Here is a 17,955-nt window from a genome sequence, read left to right as displayed (position 1 = left end):
TTAAGCTAAATGGGAGAACGTAGCTTAACACCTTCATCCTAAATGCATTATGGGGAGCTAATCCTTTGAAATCAATGGGAACGTAACTTGCATGAATGAAAGGTATTTAAGAATGAAGTGAAAGGAACCTCAGCAGGATGTGTGGATGTACACACGCTCATGTGCGCACGCATGCACATACACACATAAAACAAAAACAGCCAGGTTTTGCCAGCCAGCCACAAAATAAGGCATCAAAAACTGTGGGATCCTCCCCAAACAACTATAGGCCAATAAGCCTTTTGAACATCCTAAGCAAACTCTATGCCAGCTACTTAAGTGAGAAGTTGTGCATGTGGATAGAATCTAATAATATACTCAATGATGCCCAAGCAGGCTTTAGACAAGGAAGGTCAACACTAGACCATTGCCTAATACTCCAGCATCTGGCTGAGAAATATACCTCACAATTCAACACCCATCTTTTTGCAGCATTTATCGATTTTAAAGCTGCGTTTGATTCAATCCCTCGTACTCGCCTTTGGGATAAACTCGCCAAATTATCTATAGACCACAGATTATTGCTTTTAATATCTAAACTATACAGCAATACATTTTTGAAAGTAAGATGCAACCGGGAAGGTTTACTCTCGAACCCAATCAAAACAGCAAAAGGGGTTAAACAGGGATGTATTCTGGCCCCCCATCTGTTCAACATCTACATTAATTCTCTTATCACCCAGATGGAAGAGGCAGACTCGCATCCCCCCAAACTATCGAATCAAAGGATCCCTATCTTACTTTATGCAGACGACGCGGTCATATTGTCACAGACCCGTATTGGCCTCCAGAGAGCACTAAATAAACTGGAGCAATACTGCAAGGTGGAACAGCTATTAGTGAATTTCCAAAAAACTAAAATAATGATATTCTCCAATAAAAGGAAAACACTAAGGTGGCAAATAGATAACCAACCTATTGAGCAGGTGACTTGCTTCAAGTATCTTGGCGTAGTCTTTCAATCTTCCAGAAAAAACACGGCGCATATTAAATATGCATCCTTGATAGCTCAAAGGAGTGCGGCCGCGATTGTAAGATATCATCGAACAACCGGGGGAAATTATATCCCGGCAGCCCTTAAGCTTTTTGCGGCCAAACCACTAGCCCAATTACTATATGGCGCACCCTTCTTGATAAATTCCAGATTGGATGCATACGAGAAAGTTCAGTCGGGTTTTCTAAGATCTATAACTCTAACCCCTAAATGTATTCCTAACGCAGCTTTGCGACTGGAAGCTGGAGTGCAGGAAGTAGAAACTAAAGTATGGCAATCAGCTCTACAGTATTGGATAAGAGTGAAAACGTCCCCAAATGGTCTTCTCCCCTTAATCAATACTGATAGTTTTCAATCCACTTGGGAGCAGACTATTCAAAAGAAATTAGCCTTGTATGGACTGCCGGTGGCGACTACTCTATCTATGGGAAGCGAAAGGGCGAAAAAGATTATTAGGCAAAGAATCGCTGATATCGACCGCCAAAACACCTTAACTCGTCTTCCCTCAACGTACAGACAACTGTATGAGCACCGCCCAAACCACCCAGCTATCTACCTAAAGACGTTAGAAAACCCGAGACACCGATGGGCCTTTACTAGGGCTCGTTTTAATGCATTACCCTCGGCGTTGCTAACTGGTAGATATCTTCGGATCCCAGTAGAACAGAGGCTATGTCCTTGTGATCTCAAGGAAATCGAATCTATTAGCCACGTTCTCCTACACTGCACTCTGTATCGAGATTTGAGGAAGGAGTTAATCGAACCCCTATTAAAAAATCTACCAGGCCGTTCAATTGAAATGCTGACTAGATACTTAATTGAGGACATCAACCCAGAGCGAACTATGACTGTAGCTAAATTTTGCTATCATGCAGCAAGACTGAGACGCGTCATGATATCAACCGACAACAGCGATAAAGCCGTCCACCAAGCCATAGTAGATAATACTTAAATGGAATTATCGCCCATTAAATTTTAGCTTAATTTTAATCTAACATGGGATCTGAAATAGTATTGTTAAAAGACGATATTTAAGAAATATTTATTTTATGTACTATCGTTTTATTTTCTCTTCTGCTGGTCTATGACCGTAATAAAGTTTATTATTATTATTATTTATTGTGGGATCCTCAGGCCTAGAGCTGATGTATGGGCAATGGACCAACATCGCCTTCCAGTTAATCTGGCGGGGAGGGGATACCTCTTCTAGGTAACATGTGGTTGAAGGGGGGGAACAGTGTAATAGGACATTATTGCACCCCAAGACCCCTTCAGATGACCTCATTATTGAGCATTCATCCTGATGTCCTTGCACAAAGTTTACACACACGTTAGAACAAAATAAAAAATAAATAATTACTTCTAGTAGCACCTTAGAGACCAACTATGTTTGTTCTTGGTGTGAGCTTTCGTGTGCATGCAGGGGCGGAGGGAGCCAATCTGCCGCCCAGGCCAGCAAACTTGAAAGGCACCCCTCCCCGCGCGCGCATCATCACGACGCGTGTGCAGCCTCCTGGGAGCACTGCACATGTGTGGACATGCGCAGTCCACCCAAGATGGCGGGCGCGATCAGCCGGCACCCCTTCCGTGCGGTGCGGCAACCTTTAAGGCTGCAGCGCGTGAACAGCAGCACAGACGCTGTGCTGCTGTTCGCGCGTTGCAGCCTTTAAAAAGTTGCCACGCTCGATCGCGGGGGTGGGGCCTGCCCCCCAGAGTGTCACCCTCCCCAGGGCGGTACCTGGGGCGGCCCGCCCCCGCCCCTTGCTCCGCCCCTGTGTGCATGCACACTTCTTCAGATATGTTAGATTAGATTAGTGTTCCCATATTTCGAAAGGTGAAAACCCGGACACAAATAAGTTGTTGTTTTATGGTAATCTGCTACCAAAATCTACACTTCCAAAATGAGTTGTGATAAGTCTGTATTTTTCCGGACATTTCAGTGAATTCTGCCTGGACACTGTTTACACTGGACACTGTCAAATCCCAGCTATGTCTGGGAAATTCCAGGCGTATGGCAACCCTAGATTAGATTTTTCTACCAAAGCTAACCACACTACTTTCTTATCCCATGTGGCAATTGATGGTCATTCTGTGTGCCAAACCTGGCCTAAACCCCAATTGAAATGGATCCAGAAAGCCTTAAGTGCAATTGGTTTAATTCACACAGAAAATGCCTATGTGTATTAATGAAGTTTTAAAATGGAAATGGCCAAATGTGTTTTGCTAACACTGGGCTATTTCCACAGCAGTTTTCTATGTGGTCTCTGAGATCCACAGTGGGTTAAGGATTACCTGTTAATTGTTCTCTAGCTCTAGCTGTAACCTTAGATCATTTGAGGGATACTGAATTGCAAATTCTCCATTTTGAAGAGAGTTGCCTTTCGTTTTTTCGTCTCAAGACTCCATGGAAGGAGGATGTACTGGTAAATGAAGCTCACCAGGTAAACAGCTTAAGACAGGATACAGGCTGTGGGGAGAGAAGACCTCTGCTTCTGGGTCTGCTTGGATTATTTTATACTTTCTAAAATAGCTGAGCCAGTGTGGTGTAGTGGTTAAGAGCGGTGGACTCGTAATCTGGTGAACCGTGTTCACGTCCCCACTCCTCCACATGCAGTTGCTGGGTGACCTTGGGCTAGTCACACTTCTCTGAAGTCTCTCAGCCTCACTCATCTCACAGAGTGTTTGTCGTGGGGGAGGAAGGGAAAAGAGAATGTTAGCTGCTTTGAGACTCCTTCAGGTAGTGATAAAGCGGGATATCAAATCCAAACTAGATATTTTATTGATATTTTTGATGCGCATTTGATGTTTCAATTCTGTTATGAGGAAGGTTCTGCAAGTCCAAGTCTGAACAATATTTTTATGGGTCTGGACAAGGCTTCCTGCCCAAAGGAGTCAGTTCTTATGCTTCCAGTCGCTTCAAACTGCACAATATTAATATCTGCAATAAGGTATTCTACTCTGAATAAGATCTGGAGTGCCACAGGTCCTAACCCCTGCACTACAGCCTTTGTTACATATAATAAAATATAGATTGCTCCACTTATGATATGCGGTCTTAAATGTTACTGTAGTATTCAGAAGAATATGAATGACACGATATGCGTGTTCACATTTTAAGAAGTTCCTGCAGTGAAGCGTTCACCCCCAGTTAGGAAATGACTTTGGAAGGCTTTCAAAAGTTTCCATCTCATTTCACCCTCCTACAGACTTTGACTTTAAAGCATGGTGATGTGCAATGCTATGAACACAATAAGTGCAGCGACTTCCTATAATCACACGTGTGACTTCAGCTTCTGGGTGTCTTTAGATGATAACTAATGATCCTCAGTCTTGCAGAAGGCATTAAAATACAATTACATTATGTTAGCTGAGCTCTCCTGACTGCTAAATTGCAGAGCAGCAGACCTCATGCCTCTCAGGAAGGCCTGCTTCCTCTCCATCCCACAGATGATTCCTTTCAGCGCCCCCTCCCCAAAAGCTTCCATCTCAAACCAGGCAAATTTGATACTTCAACGTTTAGCATGTAAGACAGACATTTATTCGCTTCCACATCCCCCAACGAAGGCAACCAACCCAGAAAGGAAGAAACTGCTGCTTTTTCTGAAACGTCGTTAAATCCTTGCAAATGCTCCAAATGAAATTCTAATCCTGGACTTCACCCATTAAACCCTTCCGTCATCCATCACTATAAAAACCTGATTAACAAGGTGTTGTCTTTTAATATTACCAGCCTAGAGTGATCTTGCATCTTGTCCCTATGACTGAATTAAATGACTTCCGCTATTAATCTTGATCTCACTTTATTTACCACCTACAGCTTGAAAGGCCCCATGTCTGCTTTGTCTCAAACGGTTGCTCTAATGTTTTAATTGTTCCAAAATGTGCTTGATTTGACTTGGTGGCGGGTTTTGGCATTGTGGGCTACTGAATGTAATCTATACCATATGTGAGCTATATAGAAGAGTGTAAGAGAAATCTCTTTTTGGGGTTCCAGTATGGAGGCTCACACCAAATTGCCAATAATAAAATAATGCTCTCTCTCTGTGTGTGTGTGTGTGTGTGTGTGTGTGTGGAGGGGGTTAATGTTTTTGTTTGTTATTATGGTATGTATTTTAGTGTGAACTTTGAATGAAGGGCAATATAGAAATTTAATAAATAAATGAATAATCAGCCAGAGTTTACTTAGTAACACATTACAGGACAGAGTTCAAAGGTAGCATGCTATAGAGGCAAAACATACATCATTTAATCCAAATACAGCCCTTGTAATGCAACGTCTCCAAACCATTTTTTGCTGTACCTATCCTTGCACCTTATACGGAGTTCTTTTTCACTGCAACTTCCAGTTGTTGTTTTTTAAAATAATTTTTATTTTTTCAAATATATCAAATTACAGCCAATTAAACATCTACACACAAATTACATAAATCAATGCTCTGCCAAGCTACGACTCCCCTCCCTCTTGTCAGCAGGTTTTCTAGTCTATTCTCGTCGCACAGTTTTTACCACATCCTCTATTGAACTATGTCAAAGGTTTATTCCAGTCCTACTAGTGTTTTTAAACTTCCTCGATTCAATCTTAAATACTCCACAAATTTACTCCAATCTCTTTGAAACCTTGAGTTGTCCTGGTTTCTGACCCTGCCGGTCAGTTTTGCAAGTTCAGCATATTCCACCATCTTCGTCTGCCACTCATCAATCGTTGGTAATTCCTGTAATTTCCACTTTTGGGCAAGCAGTATTCTTGCAGCAGTTGTCGCATACATGAACAATCTTTTATCCTTCTTAGCTATTTCTTCTCCCATCAAACCCAGCAAAAAGGCCTCAGGTATACAAAAGATGAGTTAACGAAAGAAGTGATGATAAAATGGGCAATGGACTTTGGGCATAATATTGAGTATGATGCATGGACAAAATTGTGGAATGAAAATTTGAAATTTACTGCATGTGTAACTTTGAAAGAAAATGTTTATAAGATGATGTATAGATGGTATTTGACTCCAGTTAAATTGTCAAAAATGTATAGAATGCATGATAAATTGTGTTGGTAGTGCAGACAAGAGGAAGGCGATTTTTATCACATGTGGTGGACTTGCGATAAGGTCAAGGCGTTTTGGGAGTCAATTTATAACGAACTAAAGAAGATGTTTAAATATACTTTTGCAACTTCCAGTTGTTAGGTTCCCCATTAACTGGTTCTTACCATGTAGTCAGGTCTCACATGTGTGACACTGACCTCACCGATAATGAGTTTTACAAAAATCCCGTGTCACTGAGTGGGACCTTTCCTATCTTGCTTTTCTAAACATCCATCAGGACATCGTAGAAGAATGACTGTCCACTATCCGTTTTCCAGGGAGTGGATTTATCAAGTCACCTTGCATCCCCACAGCTGTAGCTTTATCATTCCCTCCCTCCCTCCGCCCCACCCTGACCCACTCCACACCAACATTACTGAAGGCGTCGATTTTGGGAACCTTTTCCCCAGAAGTCAGCAGCAAAACAGAAAGCCAAACAATTGAGGGCAGAGTATATTCATATAAATGAACTCACAAGATCAGATCCCCTGGTGAGAAAAGAAAATGCTTTTAATCATGTGCGTTGGCAGATTTGCCGGGTTCCCCACTGCTCCAAATTATTCATGCTGCTATTTTCTATGAGGTGGCTGAGGCCTGTTGCACTTCAGACTTTAATGGGTACTCCTAGGACTGTGTTAAGCTCTGGATTTTGCTTGTTTTCCATATCTCCCATTTCCAGCAGCCTTTGCAGAAGACAGCTAAGCTTTAATTTCCCAGCTGCTATCAATTATAGCAGTGAAGTAGAAGAGCGATGCCGGCTTGATGTTTGAAAACTACTGTCCTCTCTGCTGGCGCAACAGTGCCCCACAATGCACCTGTCTGGCTAGCAGTGATGGGAATGTAATCCACCTCCTCCTGAACTCTGGTCATTTTAACATCATCATCATCATCATCATCATCATTTTATTTGTATGCTGCCTTTCCATAGTTGAAACTATGCTCAAGGCAGCTTACAACATGACAAGATTTACATAATTGCAAACATAACGGAAGTCATAAACAATAAATAAAACACATCAAAAAGTACACAACCAAATGGAAACAATTCATAAGATCTAAATCATAATATCTAAAACTAAAGATACAGCAATATTACCAATAACAGCAACAGCTCTCTCTGTTAGGTTTCTATTCCTTTCACTGTGCAGATATTGTTACATGTCTGTGTTATGCATTCCAGCACCGACTGTTGGAATCACGGGAGCGGATGTTTACTGTACTCTGTTTCCATTTGTTGTTTTACTTTGTCTTCTTCGGACTTCTTTCCAGAGAGAGGAGACATGTTTTCTTTTGTTCTGCCTTATACTTGATAAAGTAGCTCAGGCACGTCCAATAGGTAGATCATAATCTAACGGTAGATCACTGGACGTCTGTGGTAGATCATTGGTAGATCACTGGCTCCCCCCAAAGAAGCTCAACAACTTTGGCTTCCCTAAAAAATGCTCAACAGTTTAGCCCTTCACATGCACACACACCCTAAACAGGGCTTTCCTCCCACCTCAGAAAAGCTCAACAACTCTGACCTGAAACCCCCCCCCCAAAAAAGGGGGTAGATCACTGCCAGTTTTTAACTCTGTGAGTAGATCTCAGTCTCTTCGGAGTTGGCCACCCCTGAAGTAGCTTTTAGTGCATACAACTTCAGCCTAGCTCAGTCTGCGTTTATCTCTGCTAGACTCTGAATATGTGCTCAGTGTCTCCAAGATATGGGTCATTATACGTAGGGGAGGGCTGTTGGAACTCCCTAGAGCTGCACGCTGAACGCTGATGGGAGAGATGGGCTGGAAACGTTCCTGTCATATGCCTGGGGGTCGTCTTAGCCCCCGGCCGACCTGACACTCTCAACCCCCTGTAGGCAGGGGGCAGGTCTTCCAGGGCTTACAGCCAAGATGGTCTCATTTAAAACAAGTCCTTGTGAAGCCTGTCAAGGCAGGTGGAAAGAGGCACGGGCAGGGTCCTTCCCACAGATGCTAGGACCAAGAAGATGATGCGCGTTTGCATGGAGATTCCTTGTCCAAAGTAGGACCTTTCTGTATAGAATTGCATCTATTTGCCAATTTTCTTCTGATCGTGAAATTTCCCGGGCAGAGAGTATTCTTGGCTGAAATGCATAAGCTACCACAGGAATGGGAAATGCTGCAGATTACAAAAGATCACCAGGTCAGTTGGGTTGCATACCTGTAGGGATGTCAAATCTGCCAATGTTGGTTTATATCAGTTTCTAGCTTTTCTACCTCGTGAGAAGAGAAGACTCACTGGAAAAGACCCTGGTGCTAGGAAAGATGAGGGCACAAGGAGAAGGGAACGACAGAGGACGAGATGGTTGGACAGTGTTCTCAAAGCTACCAGCGTGAGTTTGACCAAACTCCGGGAGGCAGTGGAAGACAGGAGTGCCTGGCGTGCTCTGGTCCATGGGGTCATGAAGAGCTGGACATGACTAAACGAATAAACAACAACAACAACAACAACAACAACAGCTTTTCAAAAGTTCGGTTCGGTTCTTCACATTTCTGGGATGGTCTGCTTGGGAGAGTAGCAGCATACTGCCACGTGGATGCGAAGCAATGTGTTGAGGAAAGCAAGTAGCGGGTTGTGCTCGGGTGCAGTTGAGGCTTCAGGCAGCGCCCTGCTCAGAGGAGAATGTGCCCTTCCAACTGCACAGTCTGTATTTGTTTGATGTTATTACATACAGTATAGAAAAGCTCAAGTGGTGCCTCTCATGTTCATGTTAATGCACATCCATGTATTTTTTATTTGTTAAGCAACCAGACATATGATTAAAAAAAATAAAAATAAAACAGGGAAGGAACCAACAAAACATACCCAAACTGCTCATGTACAGTATTTTTTTTTAAAGATGGAAAGTGAGGAAAGGGATGTGCCAAAACTTTCTTCAAAGAGGGCCAGATTTGATGAAGTGAACATGCCTGAGGGCCGACCAAAGTTCTTGAGATTTTTTTTACAATTTTACCCCAAAGTTGTTGAAACTTGTTGAGCTTTTTTTTAGGAATGAAGTTGTGGAGCTTCTTTTTTAAAATTTTAACCCCAGGACATATACTGCCATGGGGGCTGGATTAAATCGACCGGCGGGCCAAATTGGGCCGCCGAAATGGACTTTGGACATGCCTGATCTAATGGGTGCCAATGAGTTCACAATGCCATTCCCCATCACAATTTCTCAAGAGGTTTTTTCTTTTAAATTTTATTTTCTGAGTTTTCAGTTTTACAATCAATGTGAAATATAAGACATCTTTACAAACTAAAAACATAATTTGACTTCCCTCCTCCCCTTGTGTTTACTTCTTGTTTCACTTTTATTAATACATCTCCCCTATAATTCTTCCTCTCTAGGGACATGGGTGGCGCTGTTGCCTAAACCACTGAACCGATCAGAAGGTTGGCGGTTCGAATCCCTGCAATGGGGTGAGCTCCCATTGTTCGGTCCCAACTCCTGCCCACCTAGCAGTTCGAAAACACGTCAAAGTGCAAGTAGATAAATAGGTACCGCTCCGGCGGGAAGGTAAACGGCGTTTCCATGTGCTGCTCTGGTTTGCCAGAAGTGGCTAAGCCATGCTGGCCCCATGACCCGGAAGCTGTCTGTGGACAAACGCCAGCTCCCTTGGCCTATAGAGCAAGATGAGTGCCGCAACCCCAGAGTCGTCCACGGCTGGACCTAATGGTCAGGGGTCCCTTTACCTTTACCTTTAATTTTGAATTAGGTTAATAGATTCCTCAAGAGTTCTACCTGGGTTTATGTCACCTCACGTTTCTGCTAAGAAAGGAGTGAACTAAACAACAAAAAGCGCCAGAATTCACCAGCCTGCAAACACCTGGACCTTCTGGCTGTTCTGCTCCTCCCCAAATACCAATTAAATATTTTCCTAGAGTCATTAAACTTTGGGGGCATTCTGTGGGGAATATTGTGTTAATTTTCCTGCTTATACTGCTAGTACTTCTGACCCATTTTCTGATGTCATTTTCACACTGCAGTACCAATTTATGTTATAGAACCATGTTGGGCAAAATTCCATTCACACCAATAGTTGTGGAGTGACACAACAATGAACAATATTGGAGAATGTCGCTACTCCCCCCGCCCCACCGCCATGTGTGCTTCTGTTTCCCCAGTATAAACAACAGGACAGAGCTATATGCTGGTATACTGCCCCAGATTTCATTACTGTATTCCTGGCGTTTTGGGGGCTAAGGGGGCTATGAGCAGTTTATTTTTTTCTGGAATCAAATAACATGGAAATGAGTGCTAAACATACATATATTCAATTAGTTTCTAAGAGTTGCTGAGAACTGTAATTCTGTGAGAGGTGAACTACAGTGCCCAGAATTCTTTGAGAGAAATAATGTGTTTTTGAATGTCCTTTGAAGGCATAGCGCTTACACAGCCCAGCAAGATTTTTGCTGCAGGCCCCATTTGCAAATTAAACAAATGTGGGGAATGCTAGCAACTTCTTCCTTGATCTGTTCAGCACGCCTGAGCAATTGAGGCCATGGTCCAGTGCACTGGCCCCATTGATCTCGATGGGGTTTCTTGCTGCGTAAACATGCATAGGATTGTAGAGTAAAAGGGAACATCTGAAATCTCTCCTCCTCCCTCTCCAAAACTCATAGCTGCTGTGTATGTGTGTGTGTGTTTGATGCTGTCACATGAAAGCTGACTTCAAGGGCGCAAACTTTCTCCAAAGACTGAGTGATTTCAAGATAATTTAAAATCTCCAGCCGCAACTTCGCTGTACAAGTTCTGTTTGATCTTGGTAGAGAGGAATGAATGCTTATTCTTACAGGTTCACTTCATCTAATGAATGGTTCATTGATCCATCCTGCAAAACATCAACCTTGTTGACTAAAGGCAGTGGCGTTCCGTCAGCAAGCTGTGTTTCCACCATAAGCTGGACGGCATCGATTGCCACAAATCCGATACATTTTCATTAGAACAATTGCTGGTCTGTTTTATGATGTTTTATTTTTCTGTTAAGATTTCTATCACTGCTGCATGTATGAAAGGAACGGACTAATTGTCTTAGTTGGATCTGGCACGGGCGTGGCCCATGTAGGTTCTGGTCTACTCAACATTAGCAGTGGCGTGCAGTGAAATTTTTCATAGGGGAAGTTCGGGCCAGAGGTGCCAGCTTGCGAGGGCAAATGGTGTGTGTGGGGGGGTGTCATGTGTTGACGTCCTGACATCATGTGTGTGAGCATCATGCTTCCCTCCCTAATCCGGGCAGAAGCTTCCTGGGCTTTGGGAAGCAGGCGCCAGGCTTTCATACTTTAATACTCCAATTTACCAGGAACATTTAGGGGACTAGCCTAGTCCCCCTGGTCCACTGACCACATACCACAGGACATTAGGGAGTGGTCCATCACATGGGGCCATCACATTCAATTGGAATGAAAACTTTTACTAGCCAATGGAGGTGGGGAACCCCCAATTGCCCCCATAGATAGAAGCCAGTTTCTAGGGGGCCAAGGTTCCAGTGTGTTTCCGAGCACATTTCAAAAGTGTTGGTGCTGACCTTTAAAGCCCTAAATGGCCCCCGCCCAGTATACTCGAAGGAGCGTCTCCACCCCCATCATGCAGCCTGGACACTAAGGTCCAACTCCAAGGGCCTTCTGGCGGTTCCCTCACTGGAAGAAGTGAGGTTACAGGGAACCAGGCAGAGGGCCTTCTCGGTAGTGGCACCTGCCCTGTGGAACGCCCTCCCATCAGATGTCAAAAGAAAAAACAACTACCAGACTTTTAGGAGTCATCTGAAGGCAGCCCTGTTTAGGGAAGCTTTTACTATCTGAAGGACTATTGTATTTTAATATTTTGTTGGAAGCCACCCAGAGTGGCTGGGGAAACCCAGCTAGATGGGTGGGGTATAAATAATAAATTATCATCATCATCATCATCATCATCATCATCATCATCATCATTTGTCCCCCCTCTATAAAATATTTGAATGGGCAACCACCCAGAAGTTGATGGGACCATAAAGAAGGCTGATCGTCGAAGAATTGATGCTTTTGAATTATGGTGCTGGAGGAGACTCTTGAGGGTCCCATGGACTGCAAGATCAGCCCTATCCATTTTGAAGGAAATCAGCCCTGAGTGCTTGTGGGAATGTTTAGGGATGCAGGAGAGGATATATTGTTTATTATATCCTATTCCAAGTTGTGTTAACAAGTCCCAGAATTTAGCAGAGTTTTCATTCCCCTTTTAAACACACACAGCAGATAGCTTGCTCAGACTCACTAGAGTCTCTATAATAATATTGTCCTGGTATTTCCCCCTTCTAATTCCCTCCTAAAATAAGACACAACACTGTCTTCTATAAAAGTATAAAGAGTTTACTTACAAGTATTATCTGTTCACAATTGGATCCCAGAAGGCAGACTTAAACTTAGAAAATATAATATATATTAGGAGACTATTCCTTAAGGGCAATAGCTCCTTGTCGTCTCTTGGCTGGAGGCCAAGAGAGCATCTTGCCTAAGCACATGTTGCTCCGTTGAAAGAGAGTCGAAAAAAGAGCCTGTGGTTTTGTATTACCTGCACAGGTGAAGCCACACCCATCCCTAGTTACGCAGAGGAAGTATGTTTCAGCTCAGGAGAAACAGACATCCCCGTCTAGGGATGTTGTACTTGAGTGCTCCTGTGTTTCACATCCCACAGTGCTCACTGGAAGGACAGATCCTGAAGCTGAGGCTCCAGTACTTTGGCCACCTCATGAAAAGAGTAGACTCCCTGGAAAAGACCTTGATGTTGGGAAAGACTGAGGGCACAAGGAGAAGGGGCCGACAGAGGATGAGATGGTTGGACAGTGTTCTCGAAGCTAGCAACATGAGTCTGACCAAAATGCGGGAGGCAGTGGAAGACAGGAATGTCTGGTCCATGGGGTCACAAAGAGTCGGACACGACTGAACGACTAAACACCAAAAATTCAAATGGTGTGCTTGCACCGCATCATGTGGTTGATTAAGCAGAGAGAGAGAGAGAGAGAGAGAGAGAGAGAGAGAGAGAGAGAGATGAACTGCAGGCTACATGCTTGCCCCCAGAAACCATTAAAAGTTGATGGCATTAACTGGCGTATGTGACTGCGAGAGACTCCCTGCCTGAAACCCCAGAGAGTTTCTGCCAATCAGAGCAGACAATGCTGAGCCAGATGGACCAGTGGTGCCACCTGGTATAGGGGTTCTTATTGCCAAATACACTAAAAAGAATCCAAATGAGAACTCTGGCAAAAAAAATTTTTTAACCAAACAACATAAGTTTTTGAAGAAGTTTTCCTATGTTTTCATAGGAAAACTTCTTCTAAGACGCTATATCCTCTTTAGGAATCAAAGAAACAGACACCATATACAATTTGTACACTTCTATCATATAAAACAAGCTGAAGAAGGCATCCATGCCGAAACGGGGCCCTGTCCTGGTATCCCTGGTTTACATCTGACACGCATCGGAGAAGCTCTGACATCAATTTCTAAAAGACTCTCAAGAAAATTCCAATATGAAACTACCTTTGATTTAAGACTGTAACTCTTTACAGAATTGATATTTTATTTGGATTTACTCACGAGTAAACGTATGTTGTTTGGTTAAAAAAATTTTTTGGCCAGAGTTCTCATTTGGATTCTTTTTAGTGTACCTGGTATAGGGGAGCTTCTTATGTTATTGTGTGATATTCCTTATTCTCCATTCCCATTAGCGGAGGTGACCACTGGATCAAAAATCTGCCTGAGAGTACAAAGACTCAGCAGGATCCCAACTGGTTGTCAGAGTTTATGCACTGTCTCTGTTCAATTTGGAATAGCTCTCCCCCCCCCCATGTATATAGATAGATCCACACTGCCTACTAGCTACGCAATATATATTTACTATGTCACCCCCCCTTTTTTCTTTTTCTTTTACTAATTATGGCTAGTGTGGCACTGACTGAAGCTGTTAATAAAGTGTGAAGGTGCCTTGTAGATTTGTGTGGAGCGTTAAAAGGATGATCCACATCTAAATTGCAAAGAATGAAGTTTTCTTATCCGCCAATATTGCAGCGATAGCATCGTAAAAATTAATCAAACTTTCTCCCAGTGTCAGAAACATTAATTTAAAAATTTTGTCACTATTAGAGAGAGTTATTGCAGCTCCTGACTTGTAATTAATTTCTCCCCCTTTTCATCACTGTGCTGGAGACTTTTGTAATAGTGATAAATGGAATATCTACCTGCCTGACCTTTTATTAAGTGAGGGAAAAAAAGATCTAACAACCCCCCCCCCCCAAAAAAAAACACTACTACTCATCACAACCAATACCTTTAAATAAATATTGGGATGGAAGATAACAGCTACCTTGTTCAAATCTTCAGTATTGTTCTTGACAGTGACCATTTGATGACCTCTATTCCAAAAGAAACCAAAAAACTAAAATTTTCCTTTGGGAGAATAGACAAGAACAGCGTCATGCAGGTCTTCAAGCATGGATTGCTATGGTTTAATTATTAGTATTTTCTCCAAAGTCTTACAAATGTAGGAAAAGAAAGAGGGAGCCATGCACAATGCGTACATATCCCAAAACCTGATAATGTACTATAATAATGGATATTACATCTCACTAGTTCTAATGGAGACACCACCCTCCATTTTTAAATGCATTCATTTGACTGTTTCCTGTTGCAGCAAAAAACAATGAACGAATCCAGGGATACCATTTTTTAAAAAAATAAAAAAAACCTAAGCCATTTCTTACAATGGAAGCTGATAACAATTCTGAAATGTTTCTATTTGCGGCCTGCCATTTCCACCCTGCAACTCTTCGCACAGCCAAACACCTTGTAAGATTTGCAGAGCGCATCAGTTTGACTGACAACGGTGCCCTTGCCTCTATTAAACTCTTTCTCCCCTCCCCCCCACCCCCAGATTTCTGATTGACATTTAAAAACTAATAACCCACCAAAATTGCTGAGCTGGGATCTATGGGAAACTCTCTCCATTCCCACTCATGGTGCTGTTCTGCTCTCCATCAGCATCAATTACAGGCATGTGAGACAACAACAAGGATGATTTTTCAGGCCTATCGGTTTCAGCCAATAGACATTTTTTAAAGAAGAAGAAGAAGAAGAAGAAGAAGAAGAAGAAGAAGAAGAAGAAGAAGAAGAAGAAGAAGAAGAAGATTGCAAGGGGTGGGAGCAGGAGGTCTGAGAGCTGAGTACTTTTGTTTTGACAGTTCCTGTCGGAAATTAATTGTGAATTGTATAATTACCAGGGATGCATCCTGTTGTCTCCATTGACTTGTTTCTAAACATAGGCTCATTATTTCAGCACTCATGACAGCAACAAGAACAAAAAAAAGAAAGAAAATCCTAAACAAACCTAACGATCTTTTTAAAGAGGAAAACAATACCCCATAGAAAGGGCCTACAACAATGTTTGGCTGCTTAATGAGTTGACCATTATGCGTCCGGGGTGGTAGTGATGAAGATGAAGATGAAGATGATGAAGAAGTCTTTGAGAGAGAGATTTCTCCTCCCTCCGCCCTTCCTCCTGATGCAGCACATCAAAAGATGCGCCCACTCAGTTTAATGGAACTTTAATGAGTGCTGCAATTGTCACTTCCAGGCTTCCATGAAGGAACCACACTGGGATCAGAGGAGGAAAGACAAAATTGGGTGTCATTAGCTTCCTGATGATACTAGGGTTGGGGGAGAAAGTCAATTCCATCTGCATTTAAAGGCGAACCAGCCTAATTCGCATGTTCCAAAACACAATGAGAATCCAAAACAGCTGTTACTAGAAACTCACACTTCTCTGAATTTTGCAGTGCCATTCTCCAGCCAGGCTGTACATACAAAAAATGCATATACTCACTGTTTTTTTTTCTAAAAAAACAAAATTGTTTAGGGGCACTCTCATTTTGGCTCAAGAAAATCACCATTTTATACTTCAAATCAGGAAAAATAAATACAGTAAATGGACAAAAGTACAAAATGTTTAGGGGTATGCATACCTCTGCGTCCCCCCCAGAAAAAAACACTGCATATACTAAAGTTAAATGTACAGATACACACACACACACAAAAAGCCCATTATATTCAGGACAATGGTTCTGCAAAAATGTGTCTATTGGGCCAAATTGCACAAAATAGTCATGCTAAAAGGCTAATTAATTCTCTCATAAGGACCTCTTTTCAAATAATCGCAAACACATCTGCCAACCACCTCCAAACATTTGTCCATTCTCTTGGGTAGGTAGGCCCTCCCTTAGGTTTCATGAAGGGTCATTACTTTAATGGGTTATATCCAGTTAATCTGTTTCTTTCAAGATCAGCTGTGACTGAAGAATGCCCAGATCTATCAAAAGTATGCCAGGCCTTGTCTAGATACCTACAGAATTGGCAACCCTAGGAATAGTCTCTGTTCCACAACACAGGTGCAGAAGAAGAAGAAGGAGAAGAAGAAGAAGAAGAAGAAGAAGAAGAAGAAGAAGAAGAAGAAGAAGAAGAAGCAGCTGTCTGGAGCCTTAGTGACCAAGTGAGGCCAAAAACTGAAGTAACTAATTAAATAAAAAAGATGTGTGACTCCTGCTGCAGTATACAGATCTTCTGGCTGGGCCTCAGCTATACTGACAAAGACATAAAACTGTAGTAAATTATGTGCTATGGAACATCCCAGCCCATAAAGCTCTCTTGGTCTTCACATGACATAATTTATGTAGCAACAAAAAGGTCACAAAAATGAGTTCTAGCTTGCTATTGGAAAGTAAATCAGCTGATATTCTGAGAGCAAAACACTAAATCTAGAGAGGCCTAGAGGGTAGGTGCCCAAGTGAAGAAAAAAACACCCAACCTTGCTCTCAATTCTAGATGTAGAATTTACTATAACAGAGATTGTACTGAGATTTGCATTGGTGCACTGCTCATATCTGCAATGAAACTGGCACTACGTTCATCATGTGCACCACGAATATGTGCAAGTTTAAGGAAGTCTTATGTAGGGATGTTCTGTTATTTAATTAGCTACGCTGATAGCTCATTCAAGCCCAGAGTCTTTGCAGGCAAGTAAGGGATGAGGAAGTAAGGGAAGGACCAAATCTCAGTGGGAGAGCATATGCTTGGTGTGCAGAAGGAGCCAGGTCCAGTTTCTGGGTATGCTTACATCTGCAATAAGATTAAGTGCGCTTCAGAATGGGAGCCAGTGTGGTGTAGTGGTTAAGAGCAGTAGACTTGTAATCTGGTGAACCGGGTTCGTGTCTCCGCTCCTCCACATGCAGCTGCTGGGTGACCTTGGGCTAGTCACACTTCTCTGAAGTCTCTCGGCCCCACTCACCTCACAGAGTGTTTGTTGTGGGGGAGGAAGGGAAAGGAGAATGTTAGCCGCTTTGAGACTCCTTCGGGTAGTGATGAAGCAGGATATCAAATCCAAACTCTTCCTCCTCCTCCTCCTCCTCCTCCTCCTCCTCCTCCTCCTCCTCCTCTTCTTCTTCTTCTTCTTCTTCTTCTTCTTCTTCTTCTTCTTCTTCTTCTTCTCTCCTCATTTCCGCATCAGCTAGCTAAGAGCAAATAAAAGTCCTCATGAAAATCCAGCCGCTTTTTATTGCAAATCTTTCCCGGGATGCAACATTTTGCAAAGCAATTTCCCTTACTATAATGCAATTGCATATGTTTTTTTTAGGTAATTTGGATTTTTATGTACACCACCCTAGTATATGGTGTGGGACCCAATGTACCCATTCCATTCATGCAAGAACTACCAGTTGCCCAACAAAACTTCCCCCTCTCACCCTGATAGAAGCCTGTGAGAAACAAGCAAGCAGGAATTGAGTACAAGAGCCCCCTCCCCTCCTGTGGTTTCCAGCAACTGGC

Source organism: Lacerta agilis, chromosome 2 (genome assembly GCF_009819535.1).
Source record: "Lacerta agilis isolate rLacAgi1 chromosome 2, rLacAgi1.pri, whole genome shotgun sequence".
In the NCBI taxonomy this organism is placed as follows: Eukaryota; Metazoa; Chordata; class Lepidosauria; order Squamata; family Lacertidae; genus Lacerta; species Lacerta agilis.
Note: the sequence above shows the minus strand (reverse complement) of the source record.